Source organism: Equus asinus, chromosome 21 (assembly GCF_041296235.1).
Source record: "Equus asinus isolate D_3611 breed Donkey chromosome 21, EquAss-T2T_v2, whole genome shotgun sequence".
Taxonomy (NCBI): Eukaryota; Metazoa; Chordata; class Mammalia; order Perissodactyla; family Equidae; genus Equus; species Equus asinus.
This window is the reverse complement of record NC_091810.1, coordinates 8,911,485-8,924,531: the sequence shown is the minus strand read 5'-3', so window position 1 is coordinate 8,924,531 and position 13,047 is coordinate 8,911,485. Positions and strand designations below refer to the sequence as shown.

General features: G+C 49.7%; 1 long non-coding RNA gene across 1 annotated transcript; it reads right to left on the bottom strand.

Moving 5' to 3' along the window:
• Positions 1 to 2,660: 2,660 nt before the first annotated feature.
• Positions 2,661 to 5,281, bottom strand: LOC139041324 (uncharacterized). The gene is made up of 3 exons (XR_011496251.1): positions 5,163 to 5,281; positions 4,686 to 4,771; positions 2,661 to 3,041 (listed from the first exon to the last, which is right to left on the bottom strand). It is a non-coding gene; the product is annotated as an uncharacterized lncRNA (long non-coding RNA).
• Positions 5,282 to 13,047: the final 7,766 nt, after the last annotated feature.

Sequence of the window (13,047 nt, the reverse complement as noted above, 5' to 3'; positions counted from 1 at the left end):
GCAGCGGAGACCCACACTGAGTGACTCACACAGCAAGCATCGCCACAGCCATCAGTCAGCTGCCTGGGGTCAGGGTAATGACACTGGACTGCATCCAACATGGAAGAGGTAGTGTGCTGTTCTACCTGAACAGACACTCACTGTGAATATGGACTTGGCTTCCCTGAATACAACATTTCTGCGAAAACTACCATTAGTGAGCTCAGAATCTCTTTCCCACAGTTATGGTTTCCACATAGCCTTGCTTCTGATCAAGGAACTCAGTTCATAGCAAATGATGTGAGACAATGGGCCCATGCTCATGGAATTCACTTGGCTTATCATTTTTAACTGTCTATTCACTTGTCCATTCACTTGTCCATCCTGAAGCAGCTGGCTTGGCAGAATGGTGCAGTGGCCTTTTGAATTCCCAGTACAGTGTTTGCGAGGGGACGATCCCTTGTAGGGCTGGGGCATGGCTTTTCAGGAGGCTTTAAATGCACTGAATCGTTAATTGACATGTGATGCCCTCTCTCCCACATCCGGTATTCAGAGTTCCAGGAATCAAGGAGTGGAAATGGCAATGACATAACTATTACCCCTAGTGACCCACTAGCCAAGTGTTTAACCTCTGTCCCCTTGACCTTATGTTCTGTTGGCCTAAAGCTCTTAGTTCCAAAGGGATATATGCTGCCACCAGGAGACACAACGATGATCTCATTGAACTGGAAGTTAAGACTGACAACTAGCCACTGTGGGCTCCTCGTGCCTCTAAATCAACAGGATAAGAAGGAAATCACTGTGCTGGATGGGGTGACTTCTCCTGACTGCCTTACCAAGGAGAAATTAGACCATTATTTCACAGTGAGGTAAGGAAGAGGGTGTCTATAACACAGAAGACCCCTTAGGGTGTCTCCTACAATTGCCATGCCCTGGGATTAATGTCACTGGAAAATGACAACAACTCAATTCAGGCAGGTCTACTGATTGTCCGTACCTTTCAGGAATGAAGGATTGGGCCATCGCAGTGACATCTAGGAGGTCACACTGTCTGACCTGGAGCCAGAGAATCTCTCAGAGACCCCTGACAGCAAGCTGTTACTCCTGTGGATCAGGAGTTTGGGGACATGGCCCAGGAGCTGCTGCAGCCATGCTGCTCTCTGTTGGCCAACACTGTTGCTGTTTACCATGCAGGTGAGTGTGCCTGTCTATCCCAGGGACTTGGGCCCTGAGGGTGGCTGAGTCAGTCCCATCTGGACCCAGAATCAATAGCGGGAGACAGAGAACAGTGAGCTGAGTGAGTGAGGGGGAAGCAGAGGTGAGCTGAGGCTCCCCAGAGTCTTGCACTCAGGAGAGGCCCCCAGCACCTGTGCAAAGTGAGGAGGCAGATGGGGAAAGGGGCCCAATGCACCATGCAGGTGCTCAAGAGCTCCCCTCCCAAGACCCCTTCAGGGACTCTTGGGTCCCCCATATCTCTTTCATTATCTAAAAGACCCAACAGGGGAGGAGTTCCTACATTCAAATGTGTGTGGGTCCCTGACCCCCTGTAGCACCCCTCAGCTCTAGGCACAGTCTCTGTTGCCTGGAGGAAGAGGAGGAGGAAGAGAATTGCACCCTCCCAGGCCCCAGGTGGTGAGAGAGCCTGGCCCTTCATGGCCCAGGGTCCCGGAGGTCCTGACTGCTGCAGTCTCATCACAGCACAGCTCAGTGAACTCACTGCTCACTTCCCTCTGGCCTGCGAGACTTTCCCAGGTGGCAGGGCCAGGCAGACTCACCTCTGAGATAGCCCCACGGTGCCCCCTGCTGGCCACATGTCCTTGCAACCTGAGTGTCCTGCAGGTCTGCACTCGATGGTGCAGTTGCTTCGGGAAAATTCCTTGCAGGTATTCAAACAGTGACACCAAGAGTTACCATGTGACCCAGCAATTCCACTCCTGGGTACAGACCCAAAAGAAATGAAAGCAGATCTCCACACAAAACCTTGTACGTGAATGCTCATAGCAGACAAATACATAATAGCCAAAAAGTGGACACAACCCAAATGTCCATCAGCTGAGGAATAAACAGACTGTGCTGCAGCCACACGATGGAATGCCATTCAGCATCGAAAAGAAATGGAGGGCTCACACATGCAGCAACATGGGTGGACCCTGAAGCCGTCATGCTGAGTGAAAGAAGCCAGACTCAAAAGGCCACACATCGTATGATTCCATTTATAGGCAATGTTCAAAATAGGCCAATCCACAGAAACAGAATATGAATTTCTGTTTGCCTAGGCCTGAGGGCTTAGCAGAAATGGGACTGTCTCCAAACGAGTAGAGTGTTTCTTCTGGAGCAGTGATGGAAAGCTTCCAAAATCGATTGTGGTGACATTGCACAATTCTGTGAGAATATTAAAAACACTGATTTACACACCTTAAAGTGTGACTCGTATTACATGTGAACTATATCTCACTGACGCTGTAATGATGACTAAAGACTGCACGGTGAATCAGCAACACAGAAAACATCCCCCAGAAGGGAGGACAGAGTCTCGTTCACTCACTTTAAAGGGTCCCAACCAGGGCAATGAAAACACAGAGGAATTCCAGTAGCGAATGTTCTAGGTACTAGGACATCCTGAAACATCCATGAGGATTTCTATGTTTTAATTTTTTTAAAAAAGGCACCTAAAGTTTAAAAAAACATATTCACAAGTGTCATAAAAGAATCATTGTAGCTCAGGGGGAGGAGAACACAGGGAACCATCAAATGGAAAAGAAGTGGAAGAGTTCGGATCATGTGGATCTGCACCCCGAACATGAATGTGGACCCGCGTTTATTACTGCTCCACCCCAGAGAGATGTCAAACAGCCCAATTAATGAGATCTCTTTCAAAAGCATCAGTTTATGACAAAACAAAATATTAGGAAATAAATATTTTGCAATCATGAATTGAATCTTCCAGATTCCAAGATTTATAACTAAAAACTCCTGAAGGTTCCATTTCATAGGCATTGAAGTGACTTTCCTCCTCGTCGTTGTAGTGGATTCCAGAAGTGACAGATGCCTTCAGGATCAAACTGAAAAGAGTCCAACAGTGTGTGTAAAAGGCTGTTCTCGAAGCTGAGTCTGACCCTAAACTCTATATAAGATCAGAGACATGAACAAAGAGCAGCACAACCAGCAGGCAGAGCAACAAGGAACTGTAGAAAATTCAGCTCTGTGTGCCGGGATATTTCAGGGCACGTGTCTATTAAAATTCATCAGGCTTTAACGCACCTTTCACGGTTAAACAAAAACAAATACAAAGACATTCTGGATTTGTCCAGGCGTGTGCCTGTTCCTGATACCAGCCTTTGGTGTCCCTTCAGTTCACATGACTATCACCGATCACAGTATGCACCCCTGGGTGAAGACACCGCTCACCAGGGCCAAGGTGACTGAGGCACTGGTGCCATGGAAGTCTGGGCTACTTAGCCAGGGGACACCTCCTACCTCCGCCTCCTCCACTTCTGTCCTGGGCAGTCAGGAGAACCCCACCCCACCCTAGGGGCTCTCAGATGGCTGTCATGACGTGGTCAAGGTTTTAATGACATTGTGGGCATAGGGTTGCCAGGTAATGAATGCACAATGAAGCTGCCCTCTATCTGTATTATGATCATATCAAGGGACATTACTCACACTAAAAAGGAAAGACATTGTTTATAGAATAAAGGACAGACTATCCTAGGACAGACCATTTGCCAAGCTTCCCCTGACGTGTGTGTACATAACACATAAATCGCATTCACCCACCTTTCTAAGGGGTTTCCTCATCTCTAAATGCAGATGATGATAAACCTCCCTCCCAGGGGTGTGGCGAGAAGGAAGCACAGGGAAAGTGTGGATCCAGCCCCAGAACAGAGTGAGAGGGAAGACATGTCAGCTGCTGGATTCTCACACACGCCTCCTCCTGGCCTTGATCTGCTCACTGCCCTCCATCAGGGAAGACTGCACAGGCCAGCCTGGAGAACCAGACCCAGGTGAGAACACCAGGTCACAAGGAAGAGGCCTGGCCCTGAGTCTGCCACCAGGGGCCCCACAGCTTCATTTGTACAAGACAGCTCTGGTCCACTCTGCACACCTACCTGAGCGCTGACCTGCTTTATACCAAGCACAGCACTGGGGGCCACGGTCGGGAGCAAGACAGCTCCTGCCCCCCAGGAACGTCAGACCCAGGGAAAGGAGAACCAATGACGGCCTCGGGTAACCAGTGGTCACTGATCTAGTGCTTCTCGTGGAGGTTTAAACAGAAACATAAAGAAGCAAGCCATTTGAAAGACAGTCTACAGAAATTGGAAAAAAAATGAAATCATCTAGCTAAATGAGCATGGAGGTATTATCCGCTTGTCAAAATCTTGGCAGGATGCTCATGAGCTGTGCAGGCTGCTGGCTGAGAGGGTAGTAGAGGCAGCGGAACAAACCACCCTGTGCGGGAACCAAGCGCACTGGCGGGAAATCTCCACCAAGAGCAGGGTTGTCATCACCGCTCCCCCAGATTACCTGTTGCACAATCTGACCCTCACCCAACATCCCCCCTGAGGGTCATTTTCATTGATGGAGACTCACGCGAGCACCATGTGCTTCCAGCTCTGGAAAGCAAGGGGTCAACTGACCCACACATATCAGGACCTGGCCTTGGTCCTGCTACCCTGCAGGTGCCCCAGTGCCAACAGTGAGCCTACCTGGATCTGCCTGAAGTCCACGGTGATGGTAGCAGCAGAGGTGAAACCTTTAATGATGGCACAGGAGACGAAGTCCAGCAGGAACCCTGGCAGCCAAGAGGGAATACTGTGTTGGTCAGAGCTCTGCCTGGTCCCAGAGGACATGGGTGGACATGGTGGGGAAAGGCAGTGTGGATGAGACTGAGGCTGAGGACTGGAATGACATGCCCTGTTTGGGCTGGTTGGAGAGCAGGAAAGGGAGGCTGGGGTCTGAGGCTCTGGGAGCTTCTCCAAGTGTCCTGGCCTCTCAGCAGAATAGGGGAGGGCTGAGAGGTGAGGGTCCCCCTGCCCCTACTACACGCCCACAGGGATAGCCCTTGGAATGCAAAGAAGGAAATGCTGAGGGCAGGGCCATCCTCAGGAGGCAGGGGCCTCGGTACTCTGGGAAGAGCAGAACCACACCTCCCCCACCATGGAATGAAGGCCTGAGAGTCTTACCCAAGCGCAGGGACCCCATGGCTAACTGCATGCAGCCCACAGGAAAGCCAGCAGCACAGCACAGGTGGGCTCAGGGTAACATGCCAGAAGGTGACCAGGAAGAACTACACGAAGCACCCATGAAGGCAGAGTAGAAGCCACACTGTTGGGGAGAGAGTGATGAGCACCCAGGAGGCACTCGGCACACCCATGGTGCCCCTGGTGTAGACATCTGAGCACAGGGGTCTGCGGTGTCCACTGTGTACTTGGGGCACACGAGCGCACACAGGCAGGGTAACCACTCACCCTCGATCATCCATGAGTGTGACCTGCTGTGATGAGGGGACCTCTTTTCTACCTGCACCCAAGTGGGGCCACAGGTACCACCTGTGGGAGCACAAAGACCTGCGTGTTTCTGTGTGAGTCTGCGAGTCTGAGAAATAATGCTTAAAGCTACAGTGAGTCATCCTGCTGGCCCCATCACACAACCCAGAACTGCCCTGATACCTGTGTGTGACAAGTGTGACAAGAGAAGTTATAAGGGTGCGCGTCTCCCCAAAGGCAGTCACATGCTCTAGACTGTAAACCAAGGCTTCTTGGTTCCCATGGGGCTGGAGCCCTGGGTGCCCTGCTGTCTGGAGGGGATACTGTGCATTTCTACTCTGCTTCTGGGCAGGTGATGAGGCCTAGTGTGGGGTCAGGGCGGGGATGTGGCCAGCAGCAGGGGCAGACATCTCACCTGGGGCAGGAGTCAGGTCACCTCAGCACAGGCCAGCGCGTGGGAAATGACCTTGAGCCCCACTGAAAGTCCAGTGATGAAGTCCATCTTCAGAGTCCAACAGCCAGGCCAGGATGGGCAGCCTCCTCTGCATGGCCGCAGGGGGGCAGCAGTGGTCTTGCAGGGCCATGCTGGAGCCTGAGGGCCTGGCCTCACTCAGCGTGGGATGGAGCAGGGGCAACACAGACCAGCAGTGTCTGGGCCTCAGAGGACCCAGCAATAGGGCGGGGATCCAGGGCATCAGGGGAGGCACAATCTGTCTCTCCTCCAGGGGGTCTGAGCTAGATGGCCTACATCCCACCTCCTTGCTGGTCTGAGACAGGAAGCCAGAAACCTGTGCAGAGGGGGCCTCCACCAAAGATGGAGTGTCCCCACACCCCTGCCCCGAATCCCAGAACCCCACTTGCCCAAACCCTAGCTGGTGAACAGTTTCTCAATAAGAATCCTAAACACTCAGTTTTTCCTCCAAGGAAAATCTGCTTGCTGCTTTTTTTTTCCTCCCCAGGGAATTTAAGGAGGCACAGTGCAGAGAGAAGCAGGGTCCAGGGGGCTCCCTCCTCTGGCTGGTGTGGGTGGGAGGACTGGAGGCCCTGAGGGCCCGAGGCTTTGCAAAGGCCAGCCATGGAGACTTCCACCCACTAAGGGGACTGCAGCGCTGGAGGGGCTGTCTTCCATTGAGGCCTTGCCTTACCCCCGCCCCCACCTGTGGCATTGGCATCCTAGGGGGCCCCAGGGGTTCTAGTTGGTTCTGGGAAGCTCAAGGCCCCTTGATTAACTCAGAGTGCACAGCATCCATAGGATCCTGGCACCACCTGCCCAGAGTTGGCCCCAGACTGCCCCTCATCCCCGCCCCTGTGAGGCTGCTCTGGGCACAACATGGCCCCCACCCCGAAGCCACTTACGGCGAGTCTAAGGGTGGGACACCACGCTGCCTAAGTGTCTATGGCCTGCGGGCTCCACCAAGTTCGGGGGAGGCGGCAACCTGGGTTGGGACGCAGTGGGTGGGGAGCGGGGTCCACGTGCAAGGCGCCCGCATCCTTGGCCCCTGCGCCGGGCCCCGCATAGGCCTCCCCACGCGGACCCGCTTTTCTCCCGGGAGCTCACCTACCCTTCCCTGGGCCCAACGCCACCCACTGCCGCCGCGGACTCACCAGGAACCGCAGCAGCTGAGGGTCTCCTAACATCACCACATCAGGGTCCACGGGAAGCGCAGTGGTTGAGCGAGGGGCGGGGCCAGGGCGCCTGGGGGCGGGGCCTGACGCGCACGTGTACTCGGGAGGGGCCAGAGCCCCGGGTGCGGGCCTGCGAGGCGCTGTCGGACCCTGAGCTCTGCCGTGCGCATCGGGCGCCTAGCCGGAAAGTGCTGCTGGTCCTCGGTGAGTGCGTCCCCCGCAGGCCCGCTGACGGCCTGAGCGCTGCCTTCCACCGCCGCCTGTTGTTCCGCCAGAAGTGGCCACTCGTCCCTTTACACCAGCGGTTAGTGCTGACCCGAGCGTGCCCTGCAGCCCCACTGCCTTTCCCTCCCCATCTCCCCTCTCTGCTTCTCGGACTTCGTGGTCGGCTCCTTGGAGAGGGAGGCAGGGGCGGCCTCGCCCACCGCGGGGTGTGCAGGGGTGGGCACCAGCATTCAGCCCCCAACTCCTGCCCTCTGCTCTGACCCTGCTCTCCCACAAGTGCCAAGAGCAACCAGAGCTAACCCTGCGGGCCCCCAGCTCAGAAGGCTGGGCGGCTTTCCACAACTCAGGGACCCACAGATCCTGAAGGAGATGCCATAGGAGGGGCTAGTGCCCTAGTCCCCAGAGACCAGCCGGGGTGCCCTGGGGCTCTCATCTGCTCCCCAGTCCTTTTTTCAGACTCCGGAGCGCTGTACTTCAGCTCTCCTTCTCCTGGCTGAAAGGTGCAGCCCCTGACAATGCATCCCCTGGCGGAAACCCCTGGGATGTTTCCAGAGCCCTGCCGTTCAGGAGATTGGCTGCTGATGGGGATGTTTCCAGGGGCAGCAGGGCCCCAAGTGGTGGTGGTAGCAGAGGCAGCGGCAGGTTCAGCCTTAGGAGAAAGGAGGGCCACTGCACGGGGGTGTGCCAGGACCCGCGGTTGCAGGCTGTCTGGTCTGTCTGTCCCAGGAGCCTGTCCCCGTGGCATCTGCACAAATACAATTGTCAAGCCCGAATGCAAGGACACGAACTGTGGTACTCAGGCAGAAAACTCGAACCAAGAAATTCCTGCAAAATAAAAGTGGATACTGGGCATTGCAATAAATCATATCGGGGAGAATTGAAGAGTGTTAGAATTATTCAAAAGATTTAATATCTCTGGTTTCACAACTGCTGCAATGTTGCAAAGTAAATATCCACAAACAGAAATAGTAAAGAAAATTAAAAGATCATTGCAGTCAGCAGAAAACACTTTTTTCACATGAACCTTCAGAAGAACCACGTGTTAATAAGAAAGACAAGTATAAAATTAATATTCCATGTAACCAAAGACACAATGGTAGATGAATAAAAAGGCATTTTGAATTATATGCAAATGCAGAGCACGCTTTCAGTTATTTATACACCCTCCATAAGTTATGGGAAATGTCAGAGGAAACATTGAAATGCCAAAGTATAAATTTACATTTAAAATTAAATTCAGATGGCATGAAATTGATTTGTTTGAAGGGTTAAATCTTCTTAGAAAAATTTTTCCACAAGGATCATCAGCTCTAGGTGTAATAAAATTTGTATTTTGAAATAATTTATCAGAAATCCCTTCAATGTTGTCATAGCCTATAAAACACTCTTCATGGCTCCACGAGTGTTTATACCAACACAGACTCTTCTCCTCAGCATAAGTGAACGTGATCTGCAATCTTGCATCTGCCAAAAATAACAGATACCTCTTTCAACTGTATCAATTTAAAATAAAAGTTACTAACTTTATATATTTTCATGACATAATAAAGGAATTTGCATAAGTGAGACAAAAATCTTATGATCTGTTTCAACATATTGAGAAAGTGTCATGTACTGTATATGTTATATAAAGTAAGACTGATAAGATTGCCTTGTAATGTGTAAATTTATGTTATTCATGTCTTTTTCAGTCCTGTTATGTTTTATAAGTAATAAGATATTTTAAAGGAAAATGCTTCCTATTTTGGTACCTTTAACTGCGTATTTCCCCCTGCTTCCTGCATAAGGGGTTCTGAATGTTCATTTCCAATGGGCCCCACAAAATATGCAGTCAGCCCTACAGCTGTGTGAAAGGTTTCCAGCCCCCCTGCATGACAGCTCTAGTGAGGGGACAAGGCATGTAGCCAGCAGAGGGGCCTTGGGTCCAGCTACACACAGCGACACAGGTTGAGACTGTTCACACTATTTAGAAGGACTTTAATCAGAGTAGGATTCAAACTGAGTCTCTTGGCCAGTACAAAGTTGTGTTTTGGGCCATGATTTTAAAGCATAAATACTAACTAAAAGCTGAACATTGTCTTCTTAAGAGCTCAGAATCATAGTCCTTGTGATGAGGATTTTTAGGCTGCTTAATTTTAAAACAGTTTATGTTCAGGATTTTTAGGCTGGTTACTTTTAAAACTACAGATAAGAAGCAGGCTCCGAGGAGTGGAATTTGTTTGCCCTTTGATCAGAGACAATTGCATTTGTGAAGGAAATCTCCATGCCTCCCTCTCTGCGCCAGGAGGAAGGGGGGATGGCTTTATCTCTGGAAACTCTTAATGGGGAAGGCAAGAACTTAAGTTGTTTACTGTCTGGCAACCTCATGTAACTAACCCCCCACCCCAAAATCCTCCTTTGTCTTTAGCTGAAGATAATATTTGAGCGGTGACTTCTGCCATTTACTCAATCCGGTTTGATTCTTATCTAAAAGTTGTGGGACCGCCCCATGGCCGGACCCTACCGGCACTGGTACCATTTTAACTTTTTTTCCTTTGTCTTGTAAAGAGATGACTCACATACCTATGCCTTAAATTTAGCCCTAACCCTCAACTCCGGGCAGCAGCAGGAGCTCTGACTGCCCGTGGGTCCTGTCCCCACGCACCAGCTCTGCCTGCCCATGGGTCCTGTCCCCATGCCAGCGGGGGCAGCAGCAGCGGCTCTGCCTGCCCATGGGCTCTGTCCCCATGCCAGCGGGGGCAGCAGAAGCGGCGGCAGCAGAAGCTCTGACTGCCCATGGGTCCTGTCCCCAGGCTATTCCACACTATTCTCTAAATAAAAGAGCACTACTGCCAGATCTTGAGAGTCTAAGAAATCTTTCTTTCGACTCCTCGGGTCACCAACCCCGCATCATTTTGTTTACAACTAGGGCTGCCTGATAAAATAGAAGACCTCTAGTCAAACTTAATTTCAGATGAACAACAAATAATTTTTAGTATAACTAGGTCCTAAATGTTACATGGGACGTATTTTTTATTTCCTATATCTGGCAACCCAATTAATAGCACTATCATCATTAGTCCATACATTGCCTTAATTAACTTAATAATTAATCTGATATTCGTGTTTTAGCTGCAGGAATTTTTAGTAACTATCCTCTTAAGAAACCTTGTGGCAACTCTGAGGCACTGAGAACTTATTTTAGATACTGAGAAGTGACTGATTCTCGATCCTGTTAATCAAATTGTGATTGACCCAGGGTATCAGCATCAACCTCGTGCTTGTTAGAAAAGAATCTCAGGTCCCACCTAGACCTACTGAATTCAGAATCTGCATTTTAACAAAATCCCTATGTGATTCATATGCACATTAATATTTTAGGAGCACTGATTTAGAAAGCTGTGCTTTGGGAAAATTCCCAGGGCATATGCAGGGTGGACTGAAGGGGAACTGACTGCAAGTATAGAAACCCCTTACAAGAATATTTTAAAAGTTCAGGCATTGCTTCAAGATCTGAATTCTGGTGCAGGCGGCAGGAATGAAAAGAAAGAAACTGAAATGAGAAACACTCTAATGGAAAAAAAATCAATGGGACTTGGTAACAGACCAGATGGAGGAGAGAAAGGAAAGATGTCAGAATCCGAATGTAAATCAAGTAGAAGCATCAAAGTGTTTCTAGTCTTCTTGGCAGGGGTTCTCAACCTTAGCTGCATTGTGATCACCATGAGCTTTAAAATACTCATGCCTGGGTCCCAACCCCAGAGACTCTGATTTAAGGTGAAGCCTGGGCATTAGAATTTCAGACTACTTCCCATGTGATTCTACTGTGCAGCCAAGGTAAAGAAACACCTGACAAATAAAAATGGCAAGCAATAGGATATATTGGAGTATATGAGGAAGCCATTTGGTATAAACCTAATTCGGCCTGACTTTTTTTTTTTTTCAAAAGGGCCTGACTGTGGCTATTGAGCACGCATTGCATATCTACTTAGACATTTCCTATGGCCAGAACAAAGGCCCTTGAGATAAAGGTGCAACTTTCCCCCACATTAGCATTTCCTTAGGGATAAGCATTTTTCCTTAGGCTAGGAACTGATTGCTGCACTCACCTCCCAGCTCACCTGTGACCACCCAGCTGGAGACAACAGACTGCCACCCTGCTGTGTTCACAGAGACAGAAGACCTACCTGCTATTTCCATCAATCGCTGTGGCGACAGAGCAGTCTCGCGACTATTGTAAAAGGGACATTTCAATCCTATGTGAAACATCCTCTTTGAGGGTGTATAACCACCCTTATACCCCCACTTCTTTGGAGTGCTCTGTTCCTTTGTGGAAAGACTCTCCCGGGTTATAATCCTCAGATTTAAGCTCAGAATAAACTCACCCAAATTTTCATTTATAGATTGGTTATGGATTATTTTCGTCGACAGTTCTTGGCGTAGTCGCGGCAGGATTTCAGAGAAACCCACCGGAGGCCACCTGGAATCTACACTGAACCGGCATTCGGTACCAATAAGGGCCCATTGAGCCCCCCGGATCACTGCATTCTTCAGGTGACCTTGGTGAGTTCTCCTGAAACCCGGACCTCCTTATTTTAAGTCGATGGTCCAAGAGTTTATATGAGCTGGTTAAGGTCTTAAGACTAGAGGTTTTGAGGGGTACCGGTACAGTTCCTAGGTGGAGAAAAACCTAGAGAGAATTCCTAAGCCTCAGGGGCTTAGAGGAGCTTGGAGTGAGCTGGGTTGGTTGTCCTTTTAATTTGGCTTTGAATTGGAAAGAATTGTATTTATAAAGTCTGAACAAACTGCTTGATAGAGAAATGAGAGACTGAATGTCTTCAGCTCCGAAGAAAAGGGACACTTGCTCCTCCCGGCCTTTACCAAAAGGCGCCCTTAGGTGACTAAGGACCTCAGCGGGAGTGTCAGAGGATCAATCCTCGTGACGTGCAGCGGTCCCATAGGGAACTCCACTCTCATTCACGGTAATTAATTACAGGCTTGTCCGGGGACGCGCACATAAGGGCTGGTCACCTGCGCTCCGAGCTCCCACGGCAGTATTAGGCGGCCGGAGGGAAAAACCGAGGCACTTAAGAGTGTTTATGACCTTTCTATGGGGAGTAACACTCACAAGCAGCACACTTCTGACCCACTACACTGTCCTTAGAAGTTGTTCAGACTTTATTAAAAAAAAAAAACAGACAAGCAAAAAGAAAATGGGAAAACCGTGCTTTTTAAAGCCGGCCAGCTCCCGGATGGGCGACCTCCCAATGGAACTCCAGCTGGTTTGCTGTGTGGAAACAATGCTTGCAAGTATCTAACAAAATGGGAAGGATTAACTAAGAATGACTTAAGTGGCCAAAGTGGGGAACGTTCGATATCTCAAAGCTACTGTATTTGTGCGCACAAGTAGAAAGAGCCAGCTCTAAAACTAAAGCAAAAGAATGGGAAGCTTATTATGATTGGCATTTAGAGGCTTCAAAACGTAATAATGATAAAGTGAATTCTTTACAGGAGACTAACCGTAAATTGGCAGAGACTGTAACTGAATTAAAAAAGGATAAGAATTCAGAAACTGTCCCACCCTGTTTATCCCTTCCATCTCCTCTGCAGCTGCCTTTGGAATCTCAGAGCTCATCTTCTTTTCTAAAGAGCTCTATTCCTTCTATTAAAGTAAGCGCTTACAAAAAGTTTTTCTGAATAGAATTAACCCAAATGTCTTCATCTCTCTTAGAGTTACAATGGCCATTTTCGC